Below are 23,633 nucleotides of genomic sequence, written 5' to 3'. Positions count from 1 at the left end.
AAGGCCTATCTCCATCTCGTTTTCCTCCCTTCCACTCCAGAGGTAACTATTATCCTTAAGTTGGTGTGTGTAACTCCTACACAGATTTTTATACTTTTACCACATCTAGAGGTTCGGTTTCTGATAATGCTGGGCTAGATAATTCAAGCCTTCCTTGTGATAAATATACCTAAATGCTGTCTAAACTATATATAGAGATTCTTTCTAGGCTATATTTTAAAATCTTGTAAAAGTGTTAAAGAACTGACAAAATTATAAAAAACTATCAGGCCAGAATTTAAAGGAAAGAAGGAACCAAAGAGGCAAGGTGAATACCACCTGCACTCAGCACCGAGCTCACCTTTACTGTAGTGTCCTGGGGGTGGGTTAGGGACAGACAGAGTTCTGCTTCGCCTTGCCCAAAGGGTGTGGTTTTTGGGGACCAGCTTGATATGGAAGAGGGTGTCCTATTAGATGGCCAGTATCAGAGTAAACCCTGAGCAATTTCTTCTTTTTTTTTCCTCACTCCATGAAGCTACCCAAACTGAAGTCCAAGTTTGCCTAGATCAACAAAAGCCCTCAGGGCAAAAGCCGTTTCAATGCTCAGGTGGCCTACTTGCACAGATGGGCAGGGACAAACTAACACTAGAAAAGCTATTAATGTTTGCAATTTCTCAGGCATGTTTTTCTTAACCTTATGATTTCCTTCCTTCTGTGTTCTTTGAATTTATTCTATTTTGTCTAATTTCTTAGTTCATTGACCTTTTTTTTAATCAAGAAGGCTATTTAGAATCATGAATTTCTTTTCTATAAATACTGCTTTATCTCTATTTCCTAAATTTTGATATATATTATTTTTAGTGACTTATTTCTAGAATAGTTCTAATTTCTTTGACCTACAAAGTATGTAGAAGTATATATATTTTTATAAACATACATAAGAAATAGATGATACATTCAGAAAAGTGTAAAATCATGAAAGTGTAGCTGTATAAAATATTCAGGGCATAAACATATCCATGTAACACCATCCAAATCAGGAAATAAAGATTTCACAATCTTTGTCTTTTAGTTGAATTGTTTAGTCCATTTACATTTAAAGTAATTTCTTCTAAGTTGCCAATTTTCTTTTAAGCATACTTAAGTAATCTTTTTAGATTGCTTTATTATCAAAAGTTATTGTAGTTCTAAGCCCCATAATGATTATATTTGATAACATTTCCTCAAGGAGGATTCCATTTTTATGAGTTTTAAAATTTTGGACTGTGAATTCATATTCATCATGCTATATCTATGAGAATGCCATGCAAACTAGGCTGAGGAACTATTTCATCTGGATGTTTTTGTAACGTCAACTTGAACCCTTAATAAGGCATAGGCCAGGGATATTGATTTCTCCATTGTGGTGGTCTAGATCTAACCAGGAGACAGAAACCACACCATAATTTAAATTAAAATTAAGTTTAACATAAGGGATTATTAAGCTATGATAAAAGTGTAACTAAAAATATATAAAGAGAATGCTAAAATGAAGGAGGAACTTGGAATGGGGGCCCTCCCCAAGGTTGGGGTTCAACTTACTGACCGAGTTAACCTCATTGGAAGGCAGAGCAGCTTACTCAGCTGCCCTGGCTTGAGCAGGTCCACACTTGCTTGGCAGGCAGGAAACAACTTTGGGGGTGCAGGTATGCCAAGGCTGTTATGTGGGTGCACATTGATATTCGAGATGCCATTGTGGGCATGATGTCTGGAGCACATGGTATCTGTTAGGAGAGTCAGGAAAAGTGGTCACCAGGCCTGGGCTGGGCCATTGAGGTCACCAAGTGACTGTGCAATGCACCACTGGATGTCCCACATGTTCGCAGTGAACACCAAACATGCAGTGAGAGCACGAAAAAGCCAAACCTAGCACACAGGAACCAGGAAGAGAAACCCCCTCTCTCCAGCAATGTCCCTCCAGCGCCCTCTACTGACAAAGCGTAGTATCACACTTACTGCAAAGAAACGCTTAAGGCATCCATTTCATGATCATGGACCAGGTACTGAGAAGTGAATTTGTAACTGAGAGGGAATGAACTGATTAATGCCCCATCAGCATTAACATTTTTCCATACCCGGAACATGAGTGGAAACATACTTCCTAGATCTATGTGCCAGTGGGCACATTATTGTTTGCCTACCTTTCTCTGAAGGTGCTGCCCTTTCAGAGTCCTGGCTTTAAACCTCCTCCCACCCCCTCCACCCCTCCACCCCCCCACCTCACCTCAGGTGGACTCAAAGACTCCCTGCTTCCACGTGGGCATTAAAACCGGAACTCCATGGAAACTGATATCAGTACCACCTCTTCCAATTGAGTAGCTGCTCAGTCAGCTCATGGCTTACTACTTTTCTTTTATGTTCTCTCGTTATAATCACTTGGGAATTCCCCTTTGTGGTTGAGAACTCAGTTATGTTTGCAACCATCTGTATTTCCATCTGTATTACTTGGGCAGCTTACCAATACCTGTTCTTGTTTTCTCTTCGGTTTGGGATTTTTTTTGTTTGTTTATTTGTTTGTTTGTTTTTGCAACTTTCTAGAGTAGGTAGCTTCTTGAGAACCATGGTAGAAGGTTTTAAATATAAATAAATAATCCTCACTACAAATTGCATGATTTTGTTTGAGTATATCAGCAGACTGTGGCTAATTCAGGCAATGAACTAGACTTATCTCAGGCTTGGTGGAGTAGCTCATATAGTGGTTGTCCCATGTGACTTTCATGTGTGCATTTTGAAAAACACCCCAGAGATGATTTCATGGCAGCAAGGAGGGATTTTAGTATATGTGCTGCCGAAGTGAGCACAGCAAGGAGGGATTTTAAATTCCACCTGAGGGCCCTGCATACTCTGGTGAGTGTGTAACCAGTTTCAATTTCATTAGTTATGTAAGATGTCATTTACCTCATTCTTAATAACTGGAACCACATTTCTGATGTATTTCAGTAATGTATTAGCACAACATATAGGTTGTGCTATAAATTGGCCTTCTCCTAAGTCTAATTTTGGAGGTGGGTGTGTTATTCTGCTGGAGGAATTAATGCTCTATAAATTTAAGAAGTTCCTCCTCTGAACTCCTAGCACACTTTTGCATATATCTGGAATAAATCGCCTATCAATTGTATTATTGTTTTCATTTACTTGTCTGATATTTCCTCCATATGAGGAGATCTTTGAGGGTGGGATTTTCTTATCTGCTCTAGGGCATAGCACAACTCCAGAGAGGAGATGATAATTAAATATTTGTTGAATAAATACATTTTCTCCTTGGGTTCATGTGGTGAGAAATAACTCAGCATAACTTGTTTGGGGAACCACCGCTGGACTTTGGGACAAAAGAGGTATGATGGAATTGTAGCTGTGCAGGTGAGCAGAATCCAGATTTTGAAATGTCTTATATACTGTGCTAGGATTTTGGAATTTTCCTAAGGGTATGGGAACCACTCAGGAGTTGCTGTCTGAAGGGAGACATAATCAGACAGGCATTTTGGAAAGACCACTCTGTTGGTTTTCTGTAGATGATGTCATTATATAAATGACTCTCATTAGATATTGGTGGAATGAGAATGGCTGTAAGAATGGATTAGGGAGGGCCATTGCAGCAGCTCCCTACCAGCCTGCTGTCTTCTGGTTTTACTGTCTGAGACCAGATGCTCGCAGAGAAGGAGAAGGTGTTCTGGGATGAACTGTGTCTCCTCTTCTACCTCATTTCCTATGTGGAAGCCTTAATCCCTAGAATCTCAGAACGTGACTGTATTTGGAGGTAGGTTTTTTTCAGGAGGTAATTAGGTTAAAATAAAAGCATTAGGGTGGTCCCTAATCCAATCTGACTCGTGTCCTTATAAGAAGAGGAGGTTAGGACACAGAGAGACGCCAGGGGCACCATGTGAAAAGACAGCCAAAAGGTGCCATCAACCCATCTGTAAGCAAGGAGAGAGGCTTCCGAGGAAACCAACCCTCACAACACCTTGATCTTGAACTTCCAACCTCCAGAGCTGCGAGAAAACAAATTTCTGTTGTTTAAGCCACGCTGTCTGTGGAATTTGGTTATGGCGGCCCTCGTAGACAAATAGAGAAGGCTTTATGGGCTGGCCCAGTGTGGCCATCTCTACCTACTTTTGTATATATTAAGGTTGTTGTATGAGTGATGTTAAAGAGCTTTTCTCTTTCCACTGATTGGAAGACTCAAGAGAATTGGTAAAATGCACTAGAAAGGATTTTACATTAGGCATAAAAGACATTTCCCCATATGTAAGAGATGTAGTATTAAAATGTTTGCCTGAAGGCTTCTCAGGTTTAAGGAAAGGATTGATCAGATTTCAGTAGACCCTGCCTGGAAGGAGAGGAATCCATTAAGTGGCACCATGAGATACTTTCCAGCTTTCTGGGTCATCATTAATTATTTAAGTTGTTTATTCAGCATTTATTAAACATGCAAATGTACCAGGCATTGTACTTTGCATGGAGGCAAATAACAAGACCTTGCCCTTTATGTTAATTGGAGTAACCCAGTTAATTAACTAACTAAAATTAATTAGACACAGACCTTGCCTTTGCAAGGTAACAGTCCACTGGAGAAGACAGACAGGAAAACAGATAATTTAAATATAGCACAATCAAGACTATACTAGTGATATCCCCTGGGTGCTGTGGGAACACTGTATACTTGGAGAACAGGGAAAGGCTTCCCACAGGTGATATTTAACAAGGTCTTGAAGGGTGTGTAGGAGCTCACCAGGCTGATAAAGGCACCAGGGGAGGGAAGGGCATTTTAGGTCATGGGGAAGGCTCAGAAGCATGAGGGACATGGTGGGTTGGGGATCAGTGAGGACTACTCTGGAACAAGATTTGTGAAAGTGAGATCACGGGGCCATGGGGGATGAGACTGGAAAAGTGGGCTGCCACTGGAGATTTGGTGGGTACTGTAAGGTTATTATAGCCACGGTGGACAGGACTGGCTCTTCATTGGATCATCTTTGCTAGCCTAGTGGCAGCTTCTAAAATGACCCCAACAAACATGGTTTGGCTTCCTGGTTGCATTCCCTGCTGCTTTGCCTCTCTGGTTTGTCTTTCCAATTTTTCTGTTAGTCCAAGAGAGCTACCCAATATCCTGCCAATTGTCCCATTCAAGGGAGTCAGATTTGGTCTCTGTCCTGGGAAAAAGCACAATTAGAGTAAAGATTACTGTAAACCTTTTTGTTAAAATAGCTCTCATATTTTAAAAATTTCAGCTTTATTGAGGTGTAATTGACAAAATTATAAGATATTTAAAGTATACATTATGGTGATTTGATATATGCATACATTGTGAAAAGATTCCCCTCCCCCCATCTAGGTAATTAACACATCCATCACCTCAAATATTTATTTTATTTTATTTTTGGTGAGAACATTTAAGTTCTACTCTCTTAGCAAATTTCAATTATACAATGCAGTGTTGTCACCTATAGTCATTATTATTTTACATTAGATCCTCTCTGAATGTTCATACCCGAGTCGTTCAATAACAAAGAGGATATTTAAGTATCCTTGGGATATTAATCATTTCAGCTACATCATAATATCCATAACAACAATAACAGTGAAGAAATACTCTTGCAACTGAAGAGATTACAATCTTAAAAATCCATAGAGATCACATTCTAGTGTACATCTGCCTCTGTTAGCCTGGCCACACACATCACCCCATAGTGATTCACTTAAAGATCTCAGACTCCATGTACCTTCCCTCCCACATGTCCTGTCCGTTAACTGTCCTCCTTTCCCAGCTTCCTGGCCTGGCTCTCCACTCCTCAGGAGCAATCCTCCCAGATGATGCCGTCCATTCGCCTCTTTCTGACAGCATGCTATCCTTCACCTGGGTGTTCTGTACCACTTCCTTGTCTTTCTTTACTCCCCTCGCCATGCAGCTTAGAGTCCAAAGCCCATTTCCACCACTGCTTTCTTGCCAATAAACCTCAATGTCCTTTCTCCTTGTCCCCTTTGCCCTACCCACACGGTCAACTCTGTTGCTGGATCAATTCAACTGTGCTTCTCCACACCTACCTTGAGGCTCTGAGTGGGCCTGAAAGGAAAACAGTTACTCAACCACAGATCCTTGCTCTTATTAGCTCTCATCCTCACTCATGTCTTGATACAAACCTCTCCATTTCCTGGTCAGATCTCTCCACTTCACCAGAGAATGCTTCTCAAGCCTCATCTACCCTCCTCACTGGAAGACACCCTTGCTCCCCTCCTCGCCCTTTATTCTCAGCAGAGGACCCACCTGGTACTTCAGTAGCCACTCCTGTTTAGTGAGCACCTACTCTCAAGCAGCCCCTCCTTTAGGCTCTGGGGATCTGAGATAGAAAAACAAAGCCCTGACTCATAAGGTTTGTGTTCTGATGGAAGGAGATAGACACTAAACAAATAGACAAATAACCACAGAGAAGGCCACTGGCTATGATCATGTAAAGAAAAATAAGGTAGGATACAGGGTGGGGGAAGAGCAATGGGATACTATTTTATTTAGAGGGAGTTGAGAAGATAACGTTGGCACAGGGAGCAAGTCGTGTGTCTATCTGACAGAAGGAAAAGTCAGTAGGGCCTCCACTGAACCCAAATGAACCCAGGCTAGGTAGGTGAGAAAAAGAGGGAGGAGGCCAGGGTGGCTGGAGCAGAGGGAGGGAGAGGAGTAGGAGATAAGGTCAGGCAGGTGGGGAGGAGGTGATGACCTAGAGTCCAGGAGCCATGGGGAAGATTTAGCTTTTCTTGGAGTGACAGGGGAGCCATTGGAGGGTCTTGGGCAGAGCAGTGACAAGATGTGTCTTGGGCTTCAGGCGATCACACTGGCTGCTGGCAGGAGAAGTGACTGTGGGGTGGGAGCAGTGAGGGGGATTTAAATAAGGGAAGAAGGGCATCTGTGGATGCTGCGAAGCCTTTGGAAACCCAAGAGAAGAGACAGCTCTTGCTTGTTTTGCTCCCCAGCATGGAATTCCCTCCCTACTTGGGAGAGTCCTTCACTGTGTGGGGGTGGTTGAAATGCAGAGCTGGGACTCCCTTTAACGGAGTTCCTGGCAGCTAGAGAAGGGGCTGGGGACCTAGGCTCAGCCAACTGGATGCCCACACCTGGAGCCTTCAGTTTCGATGGAATGATTCATAGAAGACATGCCATCGCTGAGAAATTCGTGGGGATGGCGGCGACGAGGTGAGAATCCTGCCGGTGGCAATGGTACCAAAGGCAGTGTTGTGGCCGTTGTGGGGACAGGGGTCTCCTGGCTGGGCTTCCTCCCTCACATTTTGCCCTGTGCAGGCCTGGCTTTTCTGGCTTTCTGAGTCAAGTTCGGTTGCTCGCAACCAAGAACGTTGCAGATGCAGAGGCCGATTGTTTTTCGGCCAAGACTTTTGCAGAGTACTACTTGCTAAAGAAAGTCTGTTCTAATTTGAGCCACCCTGACTCTAAATGTGGGTGAGAGGTGGTCCCAGAAGCTATTCAGTATGAAGTTGTATTTAGCGAGGAGGAAGGCAGGGTGAGAACAAAGACAGGAAGAAGCAAAGCTGAGATAAAACAAGTTAAAATGCTTTATGAGATCAATTTGAATATCTCCGTGTAAAATCGGCACATTCCTTTTGCAACTTTTTTGTTTTAAAATTATTTTAACAATTCTTTTGAGGTTGCTGATTAAATTTTAATTCTGTTCTTGAGAGTACTTAGTTCGATGTTCTGATTATGTAGGGATTGTTTCCTGTGGAATGGGGAAGCTGAGCACACTCCGTGTGTTTGTGCATTTCTTAAGCTCTTCAAAATTCAAGAAGCCTAATTTTGTTTTCAGTTAGAAACTTCAGTTTCACATAATCAGCATGGGTGAAACAGTGGCCTGGGAGTCAGGGGTTTTAGCTGTGAAAACTCTGTTTCTCTCTGTTCAGGGAAGGACTGTGCAGGGAATGATCTCAGAAGCTCCTTGCAGCCTTAAAAATTTGATTCGACCTGAAACTACCACAAACTGATTAGGCTATTTTAAACATGCAGAAAAGTGAAGAGAATTCAGTAACAGGCATGGATGTATTTATCATGTAGCTTTAATAAATCTTAACATGTTGCAATATTTGCTTCAGATCTTTTAGGGTTTTTTTAATTACTATGCAATAAAATTCAATAAAAAAGCCTTTTTATTTCTTCATCTGGTCTACAGTCCTATGAATTTTTTTCATTTTTTAAAAAAAATTGTAGTAAAATATACATAACACAAATTTGCCATTCTAATCATTTTGAAGTGCACAGTTCAGGGGCATTAAATACTTTCCCATTGTTCTGCAACCATCACCACCATCCATCCCCAGAACTTTTTTCATCTTCCCGAACTGAAATTCCCTCCCCAATACACAGTGACTCCCATTCTCTCCTCCTCCCAGCTCTGGAAACCACCATTCCACTATCTTTGTGAATTTCAGCCCTATGCATTTTCGTACATTGTAGGGTGACAGAATGGTCACCACAGTAAGGACACAGAAGAGCCCCATCACCCTCCAAACCTCCCTTTATAACCAGTGTCCCGTGGCCCCTGGTGACCTCTCATCTGTTCTCCACCACTCTTTTCTCCAGTGTTGTAAATGGAATCATAAGGATGTGACCTCCTAATGCTGGCTTATTACATGCAGCATGATGTCTTTGGGGTCACCCAGATTTGTGCCTGCCACTCCCTGTGTGCCCCTCTCCCATTCCTCTCCAAAGGGCAACCACAGACCCGAGTCAGTGTGTTTAATTCTTACGGATATTTTAGTTTTATTATATACGGATTTAGCCACTAAAATACATACTCCCTGTTTCCTATAATTTAAAATTTAAATAAATGATATCATAATGTACATGCATTGCTGCAAGTTGCTTTTATAACTCATGTTAATGCTGGGTGATTAAATCTCACTGTTCTATCAGATTCTGTTCTACGAATATATCACGTATATCATGGATTCATGCATTTACCGATGAGTAGACATTTCTTTCCTGCCTGTCTGTCTGTCTCTTTACCCCGCCCTGACCAGCCGTGTTCGGCCTCCTGGCAGGACCTCCAGTGCCAAAGCAGGCCTCACAATGGTTGGAAATGCCCACTCTGAGGTCATAATGGGGAAATCCCAGCTCTCACCTCCAAGCTGGGTTGCTTGCTCAGCTGAGTCCCTGGACAGAGGTTGTGTCTGGATCCTCTGAGCCCTACCTAAACCCCAAGTTTCAATCTTGGATGTGGATTAGAATTTCCAAGGGAGCCTTTACAAAAAGGAAGAGAGAGAGAGAAAAAGAGAATTTTAAAATTAAATTATAATTTCCAGGGCAATGGTATTTTTTTTTTTTTTTTAAGTCCGCAGGTGATTTTAAAGTGTAGCCAGAATAACAAATCCCTGATTTAAAAAGCGAAAATGGACAAACAACTCCAGACAGGCAGCTTTTTCCAGGCTCCTTTCACCAGCTGGGGAGCGGGCCTCCAGTCCCCACATCCAGCAGTGAGGTTACTCTACCCTCCTCCCAAACCCCCACCTCTTTTAATGTCCTGGGGCCTTGCTGGAGCCAAACTCGGCCACCTGTACCTGCTTCCAGAACCTGAGCCCGGGGCCCTGGCCTCAGTCTTGCTCCCTGATGGGGTGTTTCTCTTCTGTTTCTGGGGCACAGGACCATCGATCTAGTTTCCAAGCCTCTCTATGGTTTATACATTTTCTTGACGTGTATTTTATCACTTCTATATGTTCTATCTGTTGAGATGTTGCCTCAGAACATGAACTTCTAGAAACCGGTTCTATCGCAGACTCTTGAAAGCACACATCACCTGCTGAAGGACTGCTATTGTGACTTCAAAGGAATATGTGCGGCCACCTTATAAATAGCTTCCTTTTGTGTTTTGCTGTTTTAAAGCGAAAAATTACTGCTTTTTCCTATTTCAAAAGTAAATTATACTAGAGGGAAAATGTTCAAATGCTGTGGAAATGTATGACTTAGAAAGTAAAAGCCTCCCATTATCATGCCCCTGCAGATAGTTTTGAGTATATTTCTCCATATTTTTATACATATACACGCATACTAATTAAAAAAAAATAAAAATGGGATTAAATTGGTGCACTGAAGGGCCGTTGAGTTTTCCACTTAGTGGAAAACTTTCTGTACTTAGATACATTGTTATTAATGGACATAATGCAGTGCAGTTCATTTAGGGGTGGCCATTTGCAATGTTTTGATTTTGGCCATCACAGACAATGCCGAAATAAATGGCCTCACATGTCCATCTCTGTGCATTGGTGCGAGGTCAAAATCTGCTTTATTTCCTTGGAACCCACATTTCCTAATGGAGCCCTGAGTATTTGCGTTCCTGCCAGGAAGGAAAACCAGCCTGCAGAGCGTGGAGCAGGTCAGTGGCTGGAAGGCAGCGGACGCATTCTGCTCCCTTGAGATGCTCAGTCCTATTAGAATCAACTTCCTGGGCCTCTAAACTCTCAGTGCTCTGCACACTGGAACAGGTGCCCCTCAGCTTAACCTTCTCCTTAACCTGCCCAGGTACTGAACACCAGCCTCCGGAAGACTAACTTGGAAAGGTTGAGGGCTGTGTTTTTCCAGCTGCAGGGCTGTGACCTATTAGTGGGTTATGAAATCAAATTAAAGCATCACAAATGAGCAATTGAAACAAATCAGACAGAACAATGTAGCAAGTATCAGAGCAGGTCACCTGAAGTGTAAGTGTTTTTACAATTTTATTTCAGGGGTGAGTGTATGTAGGTCTGTGTATGTGTGGGCCTGCGTGTGTGTGTGTGTGTGTGTGTGTGTTTGGTATCGTCTTAACTCAGGTTCCTTGGAAGCAAAGCTCAAGAAAAGAATGTGGGTGTCTATGATGTCTTTAGGGACTGCTCTCAGAAAAAAAAAAGGGGGGAGGGAGCTGGAAAGGGCAGGAGAGCTAAGAAAGGGTGTGCTCTCACGCCTAATCTCATGGTTTGAATTGTACCAGAGTTGGGGCTGCCTGAACCAAGGGGGTAGTCTCCTGAACCCCCATGTCAGCCAGTCATTGGCTGTGGACCACTCTGAGGAACAGAGATGCATAACCTCTGGGAAGGCAGTTCCTGCTCAGCTCAGAGTAATTCTCCAGGGAAGGAGGCAATGCTCTGGGCAGCTGGGGAATGGGGGCATCGGCCTGCATGGGGTTACCCACGCTATCCATTTCGTGAAGTTTTAGAAAATGCATTTCTTAGTGTGCATAATGGGAAAAAAAAGTTTGAGAAACACTGGTTTAGAAGAATTTTGCCCATCAACCCATGGGAAAGAAAATGGGCCTCTTTCACTCTTTTCCTCATTTCGTTGGACAAAGGCAAATCCCCACATGCAGTATTCATTACAAATTTCCCGTCAGAGAAAAAGGCACCACAGAAAGGCAACAAAATGTGGAGGATGTTCTGAATGTTTTAAGCTTAAACCTTAAGGCCCCAGCAGCCACCTAAGGAGGCTTAGAGCTGTGTTCTCGGACTGGGGGCATACCACCCTGGGGGTGGAGGGGTGAGCTGTCAGGGGGGGCCTCGAAACAGTGAAATAAGCATGACACGTGTTTGCAAAGCACTCATTTCCCCCAATTCAAGGTTTTAAAACACTTTTTATGACCATGGATATGATATGGAGCAAAATACAAAATTCACATGAGCTTTTAAGATAGAGAATAAAATTACAAAGAGATGTCAGATTAGAGCTCACGGCTTTGGACTATGCTCTCAGACTCCCAGACGTTCTTGTTGGTTGCTTCTGCAGTTAGACACTCAAGGAGAAAATTGTGGAAAGTAGCAGTTATAATATTCGTCCCTTTTCAAGAGGGTGTAGCTAAACGCGGTCCCCCAGATTCCAAGCAGTTTGCTGGGAGCTGACATTCATCCACCCAACAGTCTTGGTCTCCAAACCTAAACTACCAGAACCATTCAGTTCGTCAACAGATGGTGATCAAACCAGCAACTGGGGATGAAATGACGAACAAGACAGATCATCCTGTCCTTCTGGACGGTTCTGGTCAGAGGATTCAGACAAAACCAAATAAATAATGCAGGAGTCATTAGACCTGCTCATCAAAACTCTGTGGCTTTCTGCCTTTGGGGCACACATCATGAGTATAGTGATAGGGCCCCTTGTGGGGGCTGGGGACAGTGACTGCTTCTGGCCAATGAGTCCTGACTAGAAGTGATGTGTGTCCCTTCTGGGCTGAGCAGTTCATGTGGTGCTCCCTGGGGCTCTGTGCCCTCTGACACGATGACCAGTGAAGTGTCCATATGGTGGTCGCCCCATCAGCTAGGCCCCTGAGCTGAGCGTCCCAGCTGCCTCCTAACATATGTGTGGAATGAAAAAACAGTAAACCTTTGTTGTTTTAGGCTCTCGAGATTTGCAGGGGGGGTTTATTACTACACCGTGATCTAAACTATCCTGACTCATACAAAACAATAAAATAAAGCAAAATTATAAATTGTGATAACTCCTGTGAATAAAAGGAACAAATTTCTAATATAACATGTTAGTGGCCTACAAGTCCGGGGAAGCTTCTGTGAAGATAGGGAATTTAAGCAGGTATCTATTAGATCAAGGTAATGCATACTAATTGTTTTGCTTTATGGCTGAGAGAAGCAAAGTCGCCCTAGCATCACAGAACCAGAAAGGTGGGAAAGTGGGGGTGCAGAGTTGCCCAAGGTCCCATGGCTAATTGATGGCAGAGCTGGTGCTCTAGCTTCGACATGTGGACTTGGCTCTCTAGGTAAGTGAGGGGCCTAGGGTAAAACACTGAAGGAGACCACCCTCTGGGGCTTCCCTGACCTTTACACAATCCTGAGAATGCTTGCGTCTGAAAGGTGGTACTCAAGGGGCCCACTCTTAAGGAGGCACTCATTCTCAGGGTCATGCAAGTGCAGAGTTGACAGCTGGAAATGAGTGCCTCCTTAAATGTTACACCCTAAGCTCCTCCTCCCCTGACCCTGGTCCCAACTCTGCTCTACTAGGAGGAGCTGTTCTCAGCAGGGATGACAGGCAAGCACTTAGCATTCAGGTAACCGTGGCTGTGTCCTTGGCCTTCTAGGGGTGTCTGCTGATGTAATCTGAAACAGCACTACACTCTTTGGGATCTTGTGCCAGGGAAGGCACAGGGTTTTCAGGCTGCCAGAAACTGGCTTCTTCCCATGGTCCGTGGTGGGTAACCAAGCAAGGAGACCAGGGAGTGAGATTTCTGGAGTTTAGGAAGGGCTGCAGGATGGATGGGGCCATATTTCCCCTCGGTGCAGAAAAGGCCTTTCTTCCACTTTGAAAAGGGTAACTCCAAATACAGAAAAGGAATTAAATGAAGTGCATTCTCTGTGAGGTGTTGAAGAACTAATAGCACCTTCTTTTCCTGGAAGCAGGTTTGGGAATGGGGAAGAGGAGAGAGAAGTTAACAGCTGACAGCTCCTTTGTGTGGGGCCCAGGCTGCCCATTGGCATCACAAGCTTGGTTCAATTATCCCCACTTTTCAGAGGAAGGAACCATTTTTAGTCGAAGGCACTTGCCCATTTGAACACAAGTTTAACTCTTATCCATTTGAGGACAGGGAGTAACAGAAAGGGTAAAGTGTGGTGGCCGGAAGTGCTGATCTGGAGTTGAGGACAGAAAACAGATAAGAGACAAAGCCACCTACTTTACAAAGTTAGCCTCTTAACCCAGACCACCCGATTTTGCATAAAATTTCACAAATCCACCACCTCCTGGATCATGGTTCTCAGGCAATTTCTAACTGGATTGTTGAGCAAGTGGGTGTGCATTCAACAAAAAACAAAATTTGTACAGACCTTCAGGGGCACGGAGAATCTCCATTTTGCCACATCTCATTTTTTTGTTTTACCAAGGTGACATTTACAAACCGTGGAATTTGCTTGTAGTTAGAATATAGTTGATGATTGTTAGAAGATGTATACAATTTTGGAGCCATTATCACTTCCATCACCCCTGGAGTTGTGCCTACTTGTGATCACTCTTACATTTAGTTCTATCGTGCATTTTGAGTTAATTTTGTGCAGCCACAGCTTTTGGACCCTTCTCTTGAAGATGAGACCAAAGCAAAGGGGCTTAACTCAAGTTCTAAAGCAAACTCATGACAGAGCTAACACATATCGTTAAGGTCCCTTCCAGACCAAGTGTTTGCTTTGACCGAGTTAATTTGCATCCACATATTCCAGCTCTGAGGCCTCATGATTGTTGCTCAAACCTCCCTCAGTATAGAGGCCTTCTTCACGTCGGAGCCAGGTGTCTCTTATCAGTTCAGGTCCACTGTGTCTGTCCCTCAACTGAGTAGAAGCACAATTGTTTAACATCATTGTTTATACACTTGGAGCCAGCTGAGCCATCCCATCCACATTTCTTCTAGCTAAATAACTTTGGCTTCTTTTCCTCCCAGGGGGCTGTTTTTGCCCCTCCCAGGCCTTGCCTTGCATCTTCACACTAATGCCCTGTACGTGGCACTTGCCACTTGGTATTGAACATTACAGCTCGGAAAGCCAGGGCAGGCTGGAAACGTGTAGTGGGGTGGATTTCCCAAAGGATGCTGGAGGGAAAGCAGCTGCCAACTTCCATTCCGATGTGTCGGGCAAGACAGCTGGAATTGTTAAGCCTTTCAAGTTCTAAGATCACTAGGGGATAGGGAAGGCCAGGGCAGAAGGACCTGTGAGGAAAGGTTAGGCCAAGGCAACTCAAGAATCACATGTGTCACTCAAACACAGAGCAGACAGTTTATCCTCTCGTAGTTTGGGTCCAACTATAAGATCTGTTCTTTTCACCTGGTCCTAGAAAGATCTCATCAGCAATGATCTACTTCTTGATGAAGCAAGTTTTGAAACTGTCACAGTTTGACAGCAGTGAGCTGGGAGCAATGGAGATGTCCATCTGTAGGAGAATGGGAAAGGGCTATCTGGTGGAGGCATGCTACAGACGTTCTGCAGCAAAGGGACACAAAAGCCAGGCATGTGTGCACACAAGAGCATAGAGAGACGTTCAGTATATAGAGTTGAGGACAGAAGAGGAAAAAGAGTAAGATCTAGAGCATAGCATAAGTAATATTAGTCCAAACCACAAACACCCTTCAAAACGACAATCCACACTTTACAAGTATACAAGCTTGTATCAGGCCGTATGTTCAGCACCTAAGAGCAGATGTCTGGTGTGGGGAGGCTGGTTAGAGGGGGGGTCCATGTTAGTTTCCTGTGGCTGCTGGAACCAATTCATACAAACTGGGTAGTATGGAGCAACATCCCTGTATTCTCTCACCGTTCTGGAGACCAGATGTCCAAAATCAGTATCACCGTGCTGAAAGCAAGATGCTGGCTCCTCTGGGCGCTATAGGGGAGAATCCACTTAGGCTCTTCCAGCTTCTGGTGGCTGTTGGCACTCCTTGGCTTGTGGCCGCATCACGCCAGTCTTGAAGGCCAGCATCTTCAAGCCTCTCTGCTCCACCGTCACAGTACCTTCTCCTCTGTGCTTCTCATAAGGATGCGTGCGATTACATTTAGGGCCCAGCCAGATAATCTGGAATATAATCTCCCCATTGTAAACTCCTTAATCTCATCTGCAAAGACCACCTCCCCACCCCGTCCCCTGTGCCATGTAAGGTGACATTCACAGGTTTCAGGGATTCAGAGGTGGATATCTTCAGGGGATCCAATTTTTCAGCCTCTGATAGGGTCCTTTACTCTTTTTCTTTCACACCTCTCACCTAATCACCAGAAAATCATGTTGACTCAACTTTCAAAGCATCTAGAATTGACCCACTTCTACCATCTCCGTGGGTCCCGGCCAGGCTAGCTGAAGCCACCACCATTCCTCATGGGTCCCTTGGCTTGTTATCTCCTCATTTCTCTACAATGTCTACACAGAGCCAGAGTATCTTTTTTTTTAAACTTTAGTCAGATTATGTTACTCTTCTGCTTCTTGTTTTCTTTTTTTTTTTACTCTGCTTTGATTTTCTTTTCATAACATTTATTCACCAGTTGCCTTATATTTATTATTTACTTATTTGTCAGTTTCCATGACTCGAATAAGCTCTGCAAGAGCAAAGACTTTGACTGTTTTATTCCCAGCAGGAAAAAGCAGTGTCTAACACATCGTAGACACTTGAAATCGTTGTCAAATGAATGAGCAAAGGCAACAAAGTAAATATAAAAAGAGAGGGGCTTTGCATAGACCCCTATGAAGGTGTGTCATAAACTAAGGTGTACAATTTACTCATCACTTCTATCGTCCCGAGCACAATTTATCTAGAGCGCTAAGGTTACATCTCAAGGTGGATGGCTTTACTTTCAGGCCACACCAAAGCCCTGGGCTCAGTGAGTGGGCACGGCTCATGAGCCACTCCTCCAGGGACCTGACAATCCAGGGCAAGCGTGGACTTTGAGGACAGACTGACTTTGAAGTCCCAGGTAGATTATCTTGGGCAAGTTACTCAAACTCTCTGAGTCTCAGTTTTCTAATCTGCTAAATGAGGATTATAATTCCTATGTGGCAGGATTCTTCTGAGGGTAGAAATAATGTAGCTAAAGTCCTTGCCATTTTGTTCTATACCCAGGTGGCCCTTCATTCCATCAAACTTGGAGATCCATGGCTTTATAGTGATACTATGGGCTGGGGGCCACAGAATGAATTCCACAAAATAACCCTCATTACTTCATATCATGTTTTTCCCATAGCAAAACACTGTTCTTTGTATACTGTGCTATTGGCCCATAGAAGAGGTTGATTAGTGATCAAGTCAAGCATCTCGGTATCTGGAAAGGCATGTCTGTCCCAGCCACTAGGAGAAGGGCTCCCTTCCTCAGTCCTTTAGAGTGTCACAAGTTCACCTCCGGCATAGCCCTTCTCACTCTCCATTGTAATGGCCTGCAGAATTGTCTACACCCCATACCAGAACTCTTCGTGGAAAGGTACTGTGTCTTAGTCATTTGTCTTTGTACATTGACTGTTGAATGGATAAATGATATGTAACATACATTTTATATCACTAGTACAATCTAATTCAATTCATTTTCAATTAAACTCAATTCCATTCAATGAACATTGCTCGATGCCATGTGTATAGTTCTAGAGATTGTGTGTTATTCCCTCGGTGAGGACGGAACCTCCAGTCTTCTGCTGGGACTGGAGAGGAGCACGTGCCAGGCTGATGATCGAGGAGGGAGACAAGATCTGGAGCTCTAACTGCTCCTTGAAAAGATTTTCACCAATCCTTCTGTTTTTAACTTCTGCTTTACCCTCTACTTCTAGATATACCTGGTGCCACCAATTTCTGGGCCGTTTGAAGGTTCTGCATGACAAACTGGGCTGCTTTTGGTCTTCACAATAATGGCTCATGATGCAGCATTCTCAGGACAGCGAGGTCAGGTACCACCTGCCCATTTGCTTTCTAGTTTCAAAAGCCGTGTTAGTCTCTTTTTTCTCTTCTTTGTACCTTGTTCTTGTGCATTCATTCCCGCTTCTGCTCCCAACTTTTTAGTAGAGTTTAAGTAGGAAAAAGAACTGTGTTTGTTTAGAGCGCGTCTGTATTCCTCTCTTATTGCTACCTAACAAATGACCACAAATTTAGTGGCTTAGAACACATTTATTATCTTATCTTTCTGGAGGGTAGAAGTCCAACATGAGTCTTACTAGGCTAAGAGATTGGCTGGGCTGCATTTCTTGTTGGAGGCTTTGGATGTGAGACTCTGTTTTCTTGACTTTTCCAGCTTCTTGATGCTGCCTGCATTCCTTGGATTTTGGCCCTTTCCTCCACCTTCAAAGTCAGTAATAGTGGGTCAAGTTCTTCCACATGGCATCATAAAGACCTACTCTTCCACCCTTAAGGACTCTCTTGTGATTATATTGAGCCCACCTGGATAATCCAGAATAATGTTCCTATTTGAAAGTTAGCAGATTAGCAATTCCATCTATAACTGTAATTTCCTTTCTCATGAAAAGTAAACATATTCACAGGTTCCAAAGATTAGAGCACGGGCATTTGGTGGGGCAGGGAGCCTTATTCTGCCTATGGCAGCATCATTCACTGGAACTTAGAAATTCGAAATCGAGTTTGTGACCATCTTCTATCAAGACTTAACATGACTCCGGGCGCCTGGGTGGCTCAGTTGGTTAAGCGACTGCCTTCGGCTCAGGTCATGATCCTGGAGTCCCGGGATCGAGTCCCACGTCGGGCTCCCTGATCAGCAGGGAGTCTGCTTCTCTCTCTGACCCTCCCCCCTCTCATGCTCTCTAACTCATTCTCTCTCTCAAATAAATAAATAAAATCTTAAAAAAAAAAAAAAAAGACTTAACATGACTCCATGGGGCACCTGGGTGGCTCAGTCATTAAGCGTCTGCTTTTGGCTCAGGTCATGATCCCAAGGTCCTGGGATTGAGCCCCACATCGGGCTCCCTGCTCCGCGGGAAGCCTGCTTCTCCCTCTCCCACGCCCCCTGCTTGTGTTCCTTCTCTCACTGTCTCTCTCTCTCTGTCAAATAAATAAAAAATAAAATCTTTAAAAAAAAAAAAAGACTTAACATGACTCCAGATTGCAAAGAAACTTAAACTTCTCATACAATCCACACTTCTTAAATGTTTTGTAGGAGTTTCCAAAGATGTATAGAAAATGAGCTATACTTGCTCTGAAGTCGTTTCACTCCTGCAACACAGTAGTGGAAAGGCTTTTATTTGAAGAACTTAAAATAACTGTGGTGGGTTAAATAGTGTCTCCCCAAAACATATGTCTGAATTCTAACCCCCACTACCTATGAATGCAAACTTATTGGGACATGGGGTCTTGGCAGATGTAATTAAGTTAAGGATCTCAAGGTGAGATCATCCTGGATTTATCCAATGACTGGTGTCCTTGTAAAAGAAAGAAGAGTGAAATTTGAGGCACAGAGGCATAGAGGGAAAGGCCATATAAAGATGGAGGCAGAGATTGGAGAACATCCACAGGCCAAAGAATGTCAAGATTGCCAGCAACCACCAGAAGCTGGGAGGGACTTGGACTATATTGTCCCTCGGAGCCTCCACAAGGAACCCACCCTGCTGACCTAGATTTTGGACTTCCGGCCTTCGCCACTATGTGAGAATGAGTTTCTGGGGTTTTATTCAAGCCACCCACTTGGTGGTGCATTGTGTTGGCAGCCCCAGGAAACAAATATGGTAAACTGTTAGCCGACTTCTTTTTCCAAGTAGTAAAATCACAGGTGGCATTAAGAACATTTTACTCAGAGAGGCCATTTCTTCATTGCTAGAACTGTCTCTGTGATGTTCAGAATGTTTACAGGCCATATCTATAAAGGCAAAGGCAAGTGGAGATGGAAATTGCAGTATTCCCCCCTTATCTGCTGGGGGTACGTTCCAAGACCCTCAGTGGATCCCTGAAACTGTGGACAGTACTGAGCCCCGTATATGTTATGTTTTCCCCATACATATCTACGATAAAGTATAACTTAAAAATTAGGCACCGTAAGAAAGGAACAACAATAATAAAATAGAACAATTGTCAGAATGCACTGTAATAAGCGTTATGTGAATGTGGTCTCTTTCTCTCCAAATACCTTATTGTGCTGTACTTATTCTTCTTCTGGTGATGATGGGAGATGATAAAATGCTTACGTGATGATGTGAGGTGAGGGGAATGACGTAGGCACTGTGATGTAGCATTAGGCTCCTACCGAGCTTCTGACAGTATTTCAGGAGGAGGATCATCTGCTTCTAGGTAAAGGTTGACCAAGGGTAACTAAAGCCACAGAGAGTGAAACTAGAGGTAAAGGGGCTGGGAGGGGGGCACTGTGGTCCTTTGGTAATAAAACCTAACATTTACTGAGCCAAACGCTGTATTAAATGTTAGTCATTATTGGGGCACCTGGGTGGCTCAGTCGTTAAGCGTCTGCCTTCAGCTCAGGTCATGGTCTCAGGGTCCTGGGAACAAGTCCCACATCGGGCTCCCTGCTCAGCGGGAAGCCTGCTTCTCCCTCTCCCACTCCCCTTGCTTGTGTTCCCTCTCTGGCTGTGTCCCTCTCTGTCAAATAAATAAATAAAATCTAAATAAATAAATGTTAGTCATTATTTTATGTAATCTTCATAATATCTCTATGAGGGAGGTACTATAATAATCTCTTTTTTATAGGCTTGGAAACTGTAGCAGAGAGAGGTAAAACAACAGAAAAAAACATTCTTTTGGTGGGGTGGGGGTGAGAAGCCAAGGGAGAGGGAGAGAGGATCTCAAGCAGGTTCCACGCCTGACAGGTGAGCTGACATGGGGCTCCATCTCACAACCCTGAGATCACGACCTGAGCTGAAACCAAGAATTGGACCCTGAACCGACTGAGCCAGCCAGGTGCCCCCAGAAAAAACATGCTAACCAAGGTCTTTCAAGACCCCAAGCAATTAGGCCTGAAGATCCTGATTGGCAGCTGAAACTGATCACATCTTCTAAGTAATTGTTCACACTCTCCCTTCCAGGGTCAAAAAGCTGGAAAGTTCAAGGGTTCCCACTTAAAAGCTTAAAAATGATTATGAGTTCAATAAATCTGGAATAAATGTAGAATATCCCTTCACAGTCATATCATACCCGAAGGCTTTCTCCTAAGAGAAGCTGCGAAAGAGTCAAGTCATCTAAAAAATGTTCGAAGCTGCTGCATAAATCTCACTGATGCTCATTTGATTAGGAAAATATTATCTTTCCCCACAGTTAGGCTTTTATCAGAGAGGGGAAAGATAACTGAACTGCCAGACCAGAGACTCAGAGAACTCATTACCAAGACAGATGGGAAGAAAGGGGAACTTTGAAAGTCTCTTTCAGGACTTGCAGGGCAATCATTCTTTTTTGGCGTCTTCACACATCCTGTTCTGTTCAGAAAATTAGACAACTTTGTAAGCCTGATGCACAGTAGGTCACCCAGTGGATGATTCTCATGATAAACACCGCGATCATCGCCTGAGTGCACGTCGGTTTAAGCAAAGTTAAAGCCAGATCTCGTGGGTGGCTATCACTTCAATGCCACGGTCACCACAGCATATGGTTGGAGAGGATAAGCTCACAGTTCTTTTATCTTCCACTGTTGAGATGATGTCGGCTTTTGCTCCCAGGACCCCCCATTCTGGCGATAAGCCTCAGGGCTTACTCATTCTGTGATAGGAATCTTGGGTACAATCTCCTTGTGGAAAGAAAACCAAAACTTCGGGTCCTCCCGTCTTGTCCTCCGCTGTCTCAGGCTGCTCTCGTCACAGCTCGGGGCATTGGCTGCCCTAGCACCAGGCTTGACCGCACTGGTCACGGGGGGATGGGCAGCTCAGAGCGGGGGGCTGGGCCATGGCTCCTCTACCGTCCACGTCACTGCCCTGGTGGTGTCACGTGCGGAGGTGAGCCTGCTGCTGCGGGAGCGCGGACCGTCCTGGGGTACTCTTTGCTCAGGCCTGGGTCCTAGACGGCTTCGCCCTCAGTTTCAGGATTGCACCCCAGAACCTGGAAATTATTCCTCCTCCACAGTCGGCATAGTCCAAGACATAGGATATATGCTGACATGAGGGCAATGGTAGAAAATAAAATTGGATGGGCAGGGTACAGGCAGAGACCATGGTGGATCTGGGGTCCTTGGCCAAGGGCTCCCGTGAGGGTTTTGAGCTGGAAGGGAAGTCCCCCCGCCTCCGAATCCTGCCTGTGTCTCAAAGATGTTGATTTTCCAAGTGGCATCCCTGGGTCCCCAAGCTAGGAACGTGGTGCGAGGCGAGCTGATGTGCCCATCCCCTGACCCATCCTGGGGAGCCTTCCTCGGGGTCTCTTCTGTTCAGCCGCTTGTCCTCTCTGTTTGTGACTCTAAGTGAGCTGGGGAGCGGGGACTTCTCTACAGGGTGATGATGTCTGAGACTCTCTCTCATTTACGGAGTCCACGGCTGGCTGCCTCTTCTTACCTCTCTCCTGTCCTTCCTCAGCTGCTTTTCCAACCCAGGCCGTGGTTCGTTAAAGAAGGAGTTTGGAAGGAGTGCTACATAAGGACTTCCTTTCCTTTCAAGTTTCACGATGGCAGGGTGTGGAGCAAAATGAGCACCAGACTGGGGGCTTCCCAGCTCTGGGGCCGGGCTCTGTGCCCACCTCGGCACCTGCCCTCATTGCAGCTCAGTTTGCTCATCTGTAAAATAAAGGGGCTAATCAAGGTCACCCCCAGAGCTACGTGCGACTCTAACATTCGATGATTCTGGGTTTTGTAAGCCTAACGTACTCATTTTCTGTTATTTTCTGAAAACTTGACATCCTGGCTGCCATTCCCTCTCCTCTCTGTCCACTGATGGTACAGAATGGCATTTTAATCACCTTGGCATTTTAGAGCAAATTTTATCCCAGAGAATCTGCAGAGAAACACAAATTTGATGTAAGTTATAATTTTTAAGATGGCTCTCCCCCCCCTTCCCTCTTCTTTGTCTCTTTCATTCATGAGGGTCTGTTTCCACCGGTCTCAGGCATATTTGCCTGCCTGAAGGCTGCAGAGAAACAGCACGTCTGAGATTTCTGGAAGCTTCTGGGAACGGGCTACGGTTCTGTTGGCTGCTTCAGAGGAGGGGGCAGGGAGAGCGGTCCCGGGCCAGATTTTGACAACCTCTCTTCTCATTTCTCGAGTCTGAGCTCTCTCGGGAGCTGGCTCTAGCACAAACTAGCTGTGCCTCAGTTTCCTCACGTGTAAAATGGGGATCGTAACAGTATTTACCTCACAGGGTTGTTAGAGGCTTCCTATTTCAGAAATCACCTGAAGTGCTTGTCCAAAATCCAGATTCCTGGGTCCCAGCTCAAACCTGCTGATTCGGCATCTCTGGAGTTAGGGCCCAGAATCTGTCTTTTCAGCAGCTCTCCCAAGCAACTTCTGTATGCGACAGTTGAGAAGGTAAACCTTACACATCTGATGCTTCCCCAGCACGCAAGGCGCCATAACCCGCATCCGCTTGAGTTCGAGGGGTAAACCGGGTGGCTTCCCTTCCTTTCTACACACAGGAAACTGCTGTCCAAGGTTACACGGTGTCCCCAAACCCCAACACCCAACACCCCCCTTCCATTTTCTGTCCCGCTGCTGAGTCGTCTCGCGGGGAAGGATGCTAGCTCGCGTGCAGCACATCACAGATTTGGCTTGACTTCTTTTCATTTCTTTGTGTGTGCGGGGTGAGTTTCCTTGCTCCTGTTTGGCAGATAGCCATCATCTTCCTTTATAAATGCTTTTATCTGCAGCCGCTTTTATCTTATCAGACTCCCAGTATGTCTTCGTCTTTCTGCTCCTAAAGATAATTCCCGCTTTGCTGTGTGTCGTAAGTGTCGTCCCAGTCATGGCTCAAAATAACAAATAGGGTTGTTTCTAGAGAGGAAAGAAAGCTGGCGGCTCTGCTCAGAGAGACGATTCTGAGCTTTCCCCCGTCTGCTCCTGCTATGCCCTTCAAAGCACTTGGCCGTACCCTTGCAGAGAGGCAGAGGACCTGTGTCCCCTGACGTTTTAGGGGGGGATGATTTTGAGTGCCTCGGTGAACTGAATAAATGAGATGAGTTGGGTGAAAGTGGGGTGCTCAGTCTGAACAAGCTGGAGCAGGGTCTTGGGGACACAGATGCCCACACTTACTGAGAGGTACAGGAGGGACATGCCGGGAT

At 44.6% G+C, this 23,633-nt stretch overlaps 1 protein-coding gene across 7 annotated transcripts in view; it reads left to right on the top strand.

Annotated features, from left to right (window-relative positions):
* The window catches only part of LOC145723526 (uncharacterized), a 130,617-nt gene that overhangs the window by 38,067 nt on the left and 68,917 nt on the right, over positions 1 to 23,633 (top strand). For 3 of the 7 annotated variants that reach the window (XR_014148644.1, XR_014148643.1, XR_014148641.1), the window contains one exon: positions 17,267 to 17,383. The exons of 2 other annotated variants lie outside the window; for them this stretch is intronic. The gene's annotated coding sequence lies outside the window, so the exon portion shown is untranslated. The remainder of the gene's footprint in view (positions 1 to 17,266; positions 17,384 to 23,633) is intronic. 2 more of the 7 variants (XR_014148645.1, XR_014148642.1) reach the window with 1 other exon arrangement.

The sequence above is a fragment of the Leptonychotes weddellii genome, chromosome 9 (assembly GCF_054177405.1).
Source record: "Leptonychotes weddellii isolate Sample4059 chromosome 9, ASM5417740v2, whole genome shotgun sequence".
Lineage (NCBI taxonomy): Eukaryota > Metazoa > Chordata > Mammalia > Carnivora > Phocidae > Leptonychotes > Leptonychotes weddellii.
The sequence above is the reverse complement of the archived record's forward strand: the minus strand, read 5'-3'. Positions and strand labels throughout refer to the sequence as shown.